This window comes from Meleagris gallopavo, chromosome 5, assembly GCF_000146605.3.
Source record: "Meleagris gallopavo isolate NT-WF06-2002-E0010 breed Aviagen turkey brand Nicholas breeding stock chromosome 5, Turkey_5.1, whole genome shotgun sequence".
Classification (NCBI taxonomy): domain Eukaryota; kingdom Metazoa; phylum Chordata; class Aves; order Galliformes; family Phasianidae; genus Meleagris; species Meleagris gallopavo.
This window is the reverse complement of record NC_015015.2, coordinates 9,257,410-9,269,801: the sequence shown is the minus strand read 5'-3', so window position 1 is coordinate 9,269,801 and position 12,392 is coordinate 9,257,410. Positions and strand designations below refer to the sequence as shown.

The window sequence follows — 12,392 nt, the reverse complement described above, 5'->3', positions numbered from 1 at the left end:
ACTTGTACGTACTTCAATATAACAGCATTTTACTTCCAATGGAGATGTAAATCCTTTGTAATTTAGAAGCCAGAGCTGGGAGCAAAGATATTGACCAAACTGCCAAAATCACTGCAAGTACTTTGTTTTGCAAATTATTTTCAACTTCTAAAAAGTGAGCGGGCCAAAGCGGTACTGTGCTGTGAAAATACATTATTGCAAAGAGTTATAGGAACAGGAGCAATCAGTCCTGTACAAAATGAAAATTAGGTGATATTAACATCATAAATAACTCAGAGGAGAGAGAAAATATACTGGAAGGCTTACATGTGGAGAGCAAGGGCAAGCACCTAAAAAATAAATAAATAAATAAACAGTGACTTGTACTGTGAAAGCAACTGGGACAAAACCTTCCAAAACTTGAGGGTTGCTGTTATCTTTAAAACACTGATAAAACTGATCAGCAGAAACTGCAAATAAGTAGTAAGAGGGGATGCTTTACAAACAGCAAGTGGTGCTGTACTGCAGCTGAAAGGACAATGAGTGAGTAATGACACCAAAGATGCTCAAATTGAGAAGGAATGGTTCACCATTGTTGCCAGGTGCCATAAGTGGTGTTGTAAGCCTGTGCAGCAACAGTTAAAGGAGATCACTGGCTGTTAAAAAGCATTAATGCTATTAAAAAGCACTGTAGACTGAAAGCTAATAAAAGATGACTTGTCAGGGATTTGCAGGTCCTACAGATACATTCTGTTGCTGATCCTATACTGTGCAAAGACAGGAAAGGGAAGAATAGTTGCAAAAATTTTACATTGTTTATATTAATGTGTCCTTTAGAATCAGACTTTGAGCAAGAATTAAAAAGGCTGATGTGACTAATCTTTAAACAACAACAACAAAAAAGTATTTAAATATCATGATGCCCATGGAAAAGAAATGTTCCTTAGCCATGGGGGAATAACTAGAATTAAAAATGGAATTTATGAGCAGAAAGTAGTTTCTCAAAAAAAGAAATATGCTGATTTCAAAAATTAAGAATTTTTCAAAAGCATTAACAATGGCTGCTTCAGTGTGTTCTTATACAAGAAAGGAATAAATATCCACAGTTTTCCCACATTATGTGAATAGATAAAATAATGGCCATTTGTGCAAAGTATCAAAGACGGAAGTTTGGGGAACTGAGAACAACTTCAATGATGTGCCCAGCAGAGCTAGACAATCTGTGCCTGGGTTGAACACAGACATATAACTATCAGTTATATTCTGGAATAAACTGATGACTCAACATCATTGTTAGCCTGCAGCAAAACAACTTTCTAGATCATGCTCTAACAAGATGGAATGATGGGGGCAGTAAGAAAACTACATAGAGAGTGCAATGAAGGACTTATCTTGAAATGCCTTTCTGCAAATGGGTTACAGGTCATATCCTTGTTTTTCTGGAGAACATCAGTTGCTAATGTGTTCTAATTTGTGCTAATCTACGTGCCTTACTGTAAGGCTAGAAGTCAGCCCTTGAACTGACTTGTTTCAGGCCTTTTCAGGGTGATGTCATGCAGAGGCAAGATCTCACAATATCTGGATTCCTCAGGATGTGGTCACACCCAGGAGCCAAATTGGGTAAGGGACCATTCAATTCTCAGAAAGCTGCTTTGTTTTGTCCAGTGCAAGTATCTGTTTTTACTCTCTTGGCATTGTTTTGTGGCTGCCCCCAGTGAGGCTCTCTGCTGACGCTAGATGGCACACCTCCCAGGTTTTTTAGTTTTCTTGTTTTGGACTTGCCTAACATCCAGCTTGTAGTTTCCCTCCTTCTTGCTCCCTGAAAATCTAAGATCGAAGTGATTTTCCTGTTGTATTTCAGTTTTGGCCATTTTTATTTTAATGAAAAATATACCTGCGTCTGTTTTATTTACGTGATATCATTCTCATCTCTCCTGATACAATTTCAAAATGGAAATGACTTGCACTTACTTTCGAAATGTGTGTATTTTAAATTTTTTTTGGTGACTTTTAAACTGGATCATGTTACCTGATAACTTTATCTTATATGTCATGAAAATGCATCTTGTTTTAAGTGCTTATTGAAGTAAATCACCAGAATGAATGTCCTGGTAGTGTCAATTTTCTCCTTGTAAGAACAAAGGATCCAATGGGCATGCAAATAATCTTGTTCCAGTTTACAGTAATCTTGTGTGTTTTAAAGCAATTGCCTTGTGATGGTGAGTTGGATTTTCTTTTTTTTTTTTCCCCGGACTCACGGAGCTGAAGGTGGGCAGTCCTGTGACTGACAGCTGACTAAGACACCTTAGTATTGCTGTTACTTAGCTGGAGTAAAGCATATGTGCTTCAGGTTCTGTCTTCTGTTAGGTTGCATCATTGTTTTGTTTTTTTAATCTCTCTAACTGTTCCTAAGACTTCAATCAGACAAACACTTTCACAATGTTATTGATGTCAAGTTCTATGAAAGCAGATCTCTGCTCATACTATATACTTCATCCCTTTATGATACATATATCACACAGATATGGCAATGAACAGACACTCCCTGTGTCTCATTTGCTGGATGGCTCCAGAATTGACACTGTTTAGGGTAAAATAATAGTTAAGACAGCTTAAGTTTTTCATATATGAGAACTGCTCTGAAAGTAATGCCTCTTATTTTATGGTGTTGACCTGTTGTTGGAGGTGGATGTATAGCAGCAGTAGAGGTCAAATGTTCCCACCGATGTCCCATTACATGCTATTGCTGTGAGACAGGTGGCAGTTGAGGGGCACTCTGACAAAATGATATCTGACATGGAAGTGTGGATGAAGCGGAAGTGTGGAACGGAATTCCTCCTGAATTTGTGTATATCTATTCTAAGCATATGCATCTGTCAGTCTCTGAAAGAACTGGTTTAAAATGTAACTTACCTGCTTTTGTGATTGTTGTATGTTCTATTCTGATTTCTTTTTAGCAATTTTTTTCTACTTTTTTGCAAGCTCCTGCACAGAGGTGTTTCTGTGGACTGCTCTGTCAGTTCCGTATACATTTGGTTTTGAAGGACCTCTCCCTTCTTTCTCTTTGCTACTCTGTTATTGAGCCTGTATTTGCTCACAAAAAATGTGCTATTAAACTAGAAGCCATAGCATGAGTGTAGTTCACCTATACAATTAACTATTCATTAATTTTCACCAATGTGGCATACAGACCTTTATCAGAGAGATTCTGAAGATGACATGAAGTATTAAAAAAAAAAAATACATATATGAACTCTTGGTGCTGCTGCTTGTTTCTTTTCTGATTCTTTTTCAGGGCTCAGGCTGGCGTGAACAGTTATCTCTGAATTTTGTGTAGGGTTAGGGGAGGGGTGGGCTAAGGACACATCAGTTCAGCACACTCAGCTCATTGCTGGATCTGAGCCTGGATCAGAATTGGGTCTGATTTGGTCTGATATGATTTGTATCTCTTTGTCTATTCAGCTGTTGAGGTTAGCTTTGAAATGGCAATGAAAACATTTGCTGTAGGCTCTGCATTTGTTTGATTAAAACAACCTCCTGTACCTCCACCGTGGTGGGAATGACATGAAGCATAAAGATGTGTGTGTGTGTGATAAGGAACTCTGAAAATTAGAATTTCTGCTGAACAACATGAGCCGAGAAACTGCTACCATTTTTATAAAAAAAGATAGGATAGAGTCATATTTGCAGTGTGGAACACAAGCTGCAAGAGAGTATTTTCCAGTGACAAATATTTTCTTGTAAATGACAGTGAAATACTTTCTATTTCATTGTTTGTGTATAATTTCATTTATTGCTTTGGTCTAAATTATCAGCTACTTGTGCTTAATTCTAGTTTCTGCTCTGTAGGACTGGAAAATAATCTAAGGAGTTTTGTAACCTCTGCTGATATGCAAGGCTGAGTCCTGTGATGGCTGGCCATGTGAGAATTGTGTGGCACCTGGGAGCCTGCACCATGACGGGCTCAATTTTAGTACATTCACTCGTGAGCTATGTCACTGGTCCTTCCATCCTGCCTTTCCCATGATGCTAACCATGAGCATAGTTTGCCTTTGAACTATACTGCTGGGCCTTGATTAAAATGTTCTGTTTTGGAATATGGAAAAAAAAAATATGTAACTAGTACTGTCTACCTGCTTCACAACAAACTACCCTCAATGGCATTTTAAACTTTGGAAAGTTTTTGTTCCACAAATTAAGAGAGGAGAGGATCTTCATGTTGTACGTGGTGGTACTCTATTAAAGATAACATTCAGTGAGTCAGCTCAGTGTTACGTGTGAGGGTTTCCCAGGTCTCTGGAATCTCTTTTGTGCCATGGAGTACATGAAGTTCATACAGGACCTGTGTAACTCATACAGCACCAGGTTTCACTGTGGTTCACAGACCATTTTGACTGTAATTTCAAAAAACATCAAAGTAGTTCTTCAATTATTTTCGGCATTGTGCTTTGTGGACACAAAGAGGCTTAGTAGTGGAGAGACAGAAAGCAAGTGGCATTAATGAGTTCTGTTGCTTTTTTCATTGTAATTGACAGATCTTTAATATACTAGTTATCTCAGACACCTGGTACAGTCTTCTGTGACATCACACATGAATACACTTCATATAGATGTCTGATTTAAAGCAAACAAAATATTTTTTTAAAAAAATTCTAAATTTAACCAATGCCAGGCACATAAGAGCCATTGAAAAACTAGTCTATGCTCCAAGTCTTTGGTGTCTAAGTGCTAGCTAAGTGATAAAGACCGTAGGAGTACTTACTTCATGTAATTAGCTCCAGTTGGTCTCTTGAATGCTTCTGTGTTGCAAGCATATTTGTTTGTTTGCGTATGCATACACAGACATGTGTTCTTCTGTGCTTCTGACTTAAAAGATTATTGGCTTCTTTTTAAAGGGAAAATCTCCCCAGGTTGTCTTGAACTTCAAGTTACTGTTCTGAATTAAACACTATTCCTAGCCAAAACTAGAGAATCTGAGATGTGGATACAAGCTGGTGTTGGTAAAAGACTCTGCTCAGGATGATTGCTGCCTAGGAGCCTAATGCCAGCCAGGAATGTGCTGTGGAAATATCTCCATCTAGTGGGTGTGACTAGCGTGCAGGCATTCCTCTGGTAGACCAGGACCCTGCGTGTCCTCTGCTCTTATAGCAGCTGTCTGTCTTTTTGAAACAGAACAGAAGACTTAGAAACCTCATCTTATCTGCAAAATTATTTCAGATTAAGTGAATATTGTAAGAATGAGAACATCTATAATGGTTTGCCTATACATTTTCTGAACAAGTTTTAAAATAAATGAAAACCATTCAGGCTTGACGTGCACTACCTGTAGTTAGAGGTACTGCTTATCTCAGAATATATTTTAATTAAGGAGAAGCGTTTCAGTGGGATTTGGAAGCTGGTATGTAAATATTCACTATTGTCTTCAAGACAATATCATGTGAACAATGTGAACATCCAGTATTATCCTTACTACAAAATCTTGCATGTGCTCTCTCCTCTGTCTTTTTGGAATTGTTCTTAGGTGATGGGGAAAAAAAAAATGTTCCTCAACCCACTAAAATTAGTAGGAGTTTTCTATATGAATAGAGTGCGGGCTTAGTGAGGAATATTTCAGGAAGGAATACAGCATGGCAAAACCTGCAGTACATTCAGTCCTAAAGAGAGTATAGTACTCATGTAATGGTCACCCAATTAATGCTTACTTCTTACTTTCTCAGAAAGGATTAGTGTAATAGTGTAATAGCTATTTAGGGGTGGTTGAATAACATAATGGTATCTAACTAATCAGATGTCTATTGCTGATATTTGTAAGCAGGGCTTCATATTGTCCAGTATCCATAGAGACTAGGAACACCTGTCTGAAATCCAGGTGTCAGGGCATTTTAAGAGTTTAGGTTATGTGAGAGGAACTGTGCAGCATCTCAGCTGACTGGGACAATAAAACCTTATCTCCCTTCTTGACTTTTTAATGCTTATCCCATTAGCAAAACGTAGTATGTATTTTTATACACACACACAGTTAAAAATAGGGAAAATCTTTTCTGTATGAACGCATTTTTAGATGTATGTTACTTTCCTATCCAGCTATTTTGTTACACGTATGTATAATGTTTCTTCTAGATAATATGTCCCTTAATATAGTTTACACTGCAATCCAGAAAGTATTGTTTTAAAATGTAAGGTTGAATATTATGGTTGTGAAACCAGGAGATTAATGTCACTAACTCAAGGCAGGCACCGTGGAGGCAGGTGCCGTGCATAGTTCTCCATTCGGCTCTGCCAATGCACATTAATCTTGATCTGCAGCATTCCTGCTATTCCAGTCTTGGCCTCTCTTGTGCCAAATCTTATAGTTTGTTTATTTTGTAGGTATAATAATGTTTTCATTAAAGCGGAAGTTATTTTGAGTGTCTTTTACTCATTTTCAACTTTTGCTTTTTACTCTACTATGCTATGTCTTTGTGATTATGAAGGGAATGGCTCAGACAGGAGCCTGGCTGGCGCTAAGGTAATACCATCGTTTTACATGATCTGAATGTCAAAAGCAAAGAGCCCTGAAGTTAATCATTGCTTACTGTGACTGACTCAGCGTTCCTAATCCTTTTCTGTGCTCAGTTCTTGTCACTGTGCCACTTGACCTGCTTCCTCAGGGCTGGACTATGTACCTTCATCATGCATTGCACAGGGATCCAGCCTGGGAAGGGGAAATTATTTTTGCAAAGCTCTAGAGACTGTTCTGCTCAGACCAAAACTTACTGGGGATTTGAGCTCACCAAATCTAAGACATCCAAACTCAGGTAGTTGCTTACCTTTTGCATCCTGGATTTCCAACAGAGTCACTTTCTCTTTTATGTAGAGATATCCAGTTTCAAACAGAAATGATGTTAGTACACAGTGATTTTTGCCTCTAGGATTGGGAGCAAAGATCCAATATGCTGCCAACACCACACCTATTCTGAATCCACGGGAGGTTACCTCGATTGCTTTTCGTGCCCTTCATCATCTCTGGCAAACTAATAAAGACAGCAGCACCCTACTGTGCGATTGCTATTGTTTGTGCTGCTTTGTGTTAAGTAGTAATGTTTTTGCATCTCTTAAGTTGCACGCTTCTACTATATTGTTACCCTCACCACTTTTCTGTCAGCAGGTAGACTGGAATGATATGTTTTGCTCTTATGTATCTCACGTTGTGTACTCATATAAGATAAGGAATGATATATGCCAAGTGCTTAAGACAACTATTAAGTGCTAGCTTGTAGTAGACTTCAAATGAACTGGAACAAGCTCTGTAAAAATTTCCTCTGTTTCTGAAACTTTTTCCCTTACTGTTTTGTGTGATGTTATCATCCTCCAATAGATCAGATGTGAGAGACAGTCCTGCAGAAAATGGCAGCATGCTACAGCAATCTGCCCAAGTGAAACACTGTTCACAGCACTTGCTTCTGGCATACAGTGCTCAGCTGCTTGCACTGCTTATGCTGTTGGTATGGTAGGGAGAGGAGGAACAGAGCTCAATCAGCAATTGTACCCATAGGGGTGAGGGGCAGGTTGGTTGAGACAGTTCCTTTCCATGTGGGACTGGGACATGTATTGTATTCACTGTCAAAAGATAGCACAAAATATACAGACAACCATCCTTTGCGGTTTCCAAGACTTCTTTTGACTACTGCCAAACAAAATTAATGAAATTCATCAGAGTCATCTTGTGCAAGAGATGCCAGGCATTTACAGCTGAGACTTTATCAGCAAGAGAAAATTAGTGTAAAGGACCATAAAGTCACTTTGCTGGTATTTCCAGTTCTAAGCAGCAAAAATCTAGGTCTTAGTTCCTTAGCGCATCCAGCTGGTGGTGCCAGATAGTAACTACGAAGGACACTGTATTTTAAACACTTGGAATATAAATTGTTTGGATAAGGCATCTTTATAGCTGTTTGTCAGACCTTGAAGAACTGTCCTTTCTTCTATTGCAAACAGCAGGCTAGCTTCTAGAAGTCAACAGTTGTGTGTTTATGCCTTGCACAAAGAGGCATAAAACAAAATGGCATAAAAGTGTCTCCTTTATCCACTCTTGATTGTATGAAAGCTCATTTTGCATACAAGGTGTAATGCAACATATAAAAGATGTGTATAGATGTACATGGATTACGTGTGATGGAGGGTCAGGCCTGGGACAATTCCCCCTGCAGTAATATGTTTATTACTCCATTAATCATAGTAAACCTTAAGAACACATACACCTGTTTTCTTGGGTGATGAACATCTTTCATACCTGGCATTCATACAACTTACATGATCCGATGTCCAGGATCTTTAACACGCTTATTATGGCTATTGATGAGTCAGCTTGTGACCTTCTTTTTCATTGAAGTTCAGTGCTTAAAAGTATTTAGCTTGGAAGAAGATACCTGTTTTCAAATTTAAAAAAGGGAATGGTGGGGGAAGAGGGAAAGGAACACTGTGTTATATTTCATTGGCCTAACAGTGACCTATAAAATGTGCTGGTGAGGACAGAAAATGTAACGCACCGATGGCTGCAGCCACAGTTTGTTTTCACTCTTTTTGATATTTGATTATAAAGGTTAAAGCAGGGCAGGGGAAAGGGAGTGCTAGCCTGAAGTGCTAGCTTTTCTGTGGCTGCTTGCCATGTAAGTCAGCACCTGTTTGAATGGGTCAAGTTCTTTGGTGGCAGACAATAGGCAGTGAGGAATAAACCTTGTTTTTTCAGAACAATTTTTGTAACAAGGTCACAGGCATGGATACTTTAGGAAGTTTTTTGCGCTGTTCTGGAGGGTACCCTGAGTCCCTATGGGCCTCTCGCTTCCTGGTGAGAGATTGCAACAGACAGCTGCTTGCTCAACGAGTAGTTTTTGCTGAGATAGGCAGGGCAGAGGGCAAGTACGACCAGTTGGGGCGGGGGTAGTATCATAAAAGTGAGTCAGGCAGAGTGAGGCTCACAGGGAATGGCACAGCTCGCTCACACTGCCTCCACTCGCCTTTAGAACTAGTGGGGTCTTGCCCGATGCAATTCATCCAGGCACTGTGACAGGCATCTTGCAGAGCACAGCGCTCAGAACTTTGGTCACTGAAAGAAAGCAAGTGAAAGTTACATGGTGAGTGAGCACTAAGAAGGAACTGGCTCCATAGACATCTAATTGAAGGTTCCACCTTTCCACTTACCAAAATAACTCCTTAGATTGTCTTCAGAGATGAAGTAATCCCTAAGAAGGGATATTAACTATATTCTCAAGAAAATGTATAGTTTTTGATATATTTGAAAATCAATCACAATTGAATAATTTGATATTTTAAAAATACACTGCACAGTAGATATCTGAGAGGAACAGTTTACTCCATTCTGAGATCTGTTGTCTAACAAATATGATTGTTCGTGCAGTTTGCTCTGCCGTAATATACCTCATGAAATCTCCTGAAGTATTCCCTGTATAACTGTGGAAGCTAATGATTTACTCAGACTCATTTAGAAAATTATAATCCTCTTCTGAAGACTATATCCAAGTATTTCTGCAAATGTTTTGGAAGGCAGTGGCTGTGCTCTGCTCCCCGTCACTCTTGTGAAATCCTGCCATAGTGAAGGGTGGCTACGTGTGAGGCCAGGGCTGGACCACAGCCCGCTTGAACTGGCTGAGTACTTATGGCTTATGTTTGTAGCATTTCTCCAAGGAAGCAGAGAGCTCATTTAACATCTCCACTGTATCCGTTGTTCTTGTCTCCATAGTATCTTCAATCTGTCTTACAAGAATGGGTGGGATGCAGCAGTGGAAGAAATACAGGACGTACACCGCCGTTCTTTTATAAACATTGGACATGTTTGAACTAAATGAGCTAGAATAGCAATCACTAGCTAAGCTCTGGTTGCTCACATCTGGGTTGCGTGACTCCAGCTAAGAACAGAATGTGGCTGCTACAGTCATTAACAATTTGATGAAATCAAGAGGATATATTGTACCATGAATGGAAATTCTCAAGATCTGTACATGCTAGCTTTTCTCCTAGAAGTTCAGTTAAATGCAGGCAAGCGATTGTTTTTTTCCTTTTGATCTCTTGAGATTCTATGTTTCAGCCTGCTTGTCTTACTTTAATTCCTTTGATAGAAGATCCCTTTTATCATGCATGCTAAAATTGTTCAATAAGCCTAGCTGAATGCCATGATGCAACTAAATAAGCAGTTTGTGTAGACACAAACTTTTAGAATTTTATGTATCACTTTATTTTTTTCCATATGTCACATCAGTAGACTTTGCAATACCATATCATGACTTGTGATATTTTTGTTGTTGCTGTTGAGCTCCTGCTTCTGGATGTTTTACTTTAAAATAAATGTAAAAATAGCTTATATATCAAGTTTTCGTGGTTGCAGAAGAGTACTTAATAACCTGCTCAGCTGCATGTGAACAACTTGGCAGGTAAACAGAAAATTAAAATACGTTTATTTTGGAAAAAAAAAATCTGTTTATGATTAATGATTTTAGAATGCTTGGTTCTGGTGGTATTTCATAGACAGCTGTTTGTTGTTTACTAGCAGGTAAGCAGCGGGGCAGGATTTCTGAACTGGAGAATTTCAGATTAGAAATTTGATTGCTGCTTAGTTACATCTCCTGGCTGGCATCCTAGGTGCATGATCATTTTAAATACATCTAGAAATGGGACTAATCATGTAGACAATGACTATAAAAGTGAAGTCAGTTTTTATGGGCTAGTCAGGTGATCTCCTACTTATGAATTCTTCTAAACCAGGGATACTTGAGCTTACTTAATGGGTGTGACCCTTAATTCCTGAGAATTCCTTGCATTGACCATAATATCTTAAGAAATAACTTTAAAATAGCATTTGTAAAACTTTTTCTAAATTACAGTTATTAGTTATAGAATTGATTTTAAAAAAGGAAAAAAACTTTCAGGTTTTCTTTGGATTTTCTTTTTTCACACTTGAGTGGCTTGGAAGCAACAGACTGTTTTTGTACACTGCTGCTTTTATTTTGAACTAATAAATTAACATTCATATTTTCTGTTCTAATCTAATTAATGTGGTATTTTCCATAGTACAGAGTCCCTCTCCCTTGACTCTTCAGTAAGAAAGTATATAGAAGGATACGTAAATAATTAGTGCCTTGTTTTTGTGGGGTTTTTTTTTCCAATTTTTATTTTTGTCTAAACTAAGTTTTAGAAACTGGCTTAAAATATTGGGAAAAGTCCACTCTAGGCCATTGTCCCATAAGCATTTAGGCACATAAGGGATCTTAATGAACTGGACAAACATTCCATTGAGGAATTACATATCTTTTTATTATGGTTTGTTTTCTGCTTTTAGGCACTGCTACTGTATTTCTGACTTCTGTAGCTTTTCAAGACCTCAAAATTAATGGTAATGATATTGAATAATTAAAGTGACTTGAAGAGAAGGTTTCTTTAAAGCTTTGAATTTTGAAGCAGAAGAAGTCTCGTAATGATAGGGAGGACTTGTATTTTCAGCAGTGAAATCAATGTACAAGCACATAAGATGTTTTTAGCTGTGAATTTGCTGGGGAAGCTACTCACTAATAGCAGGAACAAGCTGTTGTAAAGTGGTTTGCATTTCCTAATGTCACTTTCACAAGCATCATATCACTGCAGCCTATAAAAAAAGAGTTGACTCATTATACAACAGCTAGAAATCAACAATAAAATATGATAAGAAGTCATAACTCCTAAGGAAACAGAACAAGTATTTCTATTGCCAATGGAAGTATTTATTACATGTAATTGATAAAATTAGTGGATTTATTTTTACAGAAAGGGCAGATTCTGCACAAGATTAGATTCCTGGTAAATGCTAAAGGTAGTTTCTATATGTAGCACTTGCACTCTTTCGTATATTTATACTTAGTTTTCATTTAAGTAGGAATTTCTAAACAGAAAAGCCATTCACGCTCTTGCTTTGCCTGGTTTTTCTTCCAATAGTATCTTAATCTTGATTACACACTGATCTATAAAAATAGTAGTAATTGCTAGGGTAGGAAGTGAGTTGATTTTCTTGTGGTTTTGTTTTTGTTTTGTTTTTGTTTTTCTTCACAATGAAAATAAAAATATATGCAATAACTAGCTTTCTTTCCTCATGTATAAACTGAGCAAGCCAGATGACAGATCCAAATAGCTGACTTTCTTCTCGTATATTTCCAGAACAATTTTCACTTTTCTTTGTGTGTTTATTCCTGAATTATTATGTGATTTTTTTATCTGAAAGAAGATGTGAAAGCAACAGAACAGAGCCTTTCTAATGTCAAAAACCAAACTAAAAACAACAGGGTTGAAACAAATCCCCAAATGGAAACGCCCATAGAGAATTAGATAATCTTTTTAAATTATACAGTATCAAACATAGCAGTGATGAAGAAAATCCTCTCATCTGACACATC

The 12,392-nt window shown here is 37.9% G+C and overlaps 1 long non-coding RNA gene across 1 annotated transcript; it reads left to right on the top strand.

Annotated features, from left to right (window-relative positions):
* The first annotated feature begins 8,892 nt into the window (after nt 1-8,892).
* Nucleotides 8,893-10,335, top strand: LOC109367665. The gene is made up of 2 exons (XR_004159824.1): nt 8,893-9,089; nt 9,716-10,335. It is a non-coding gene; the product is annotated as an uncharacterized LOC109367665 (long non-coding RNA).
* The last annotated feature ends 2,057 nt before the right edge of the window (nt 10,336-12,392 follow it).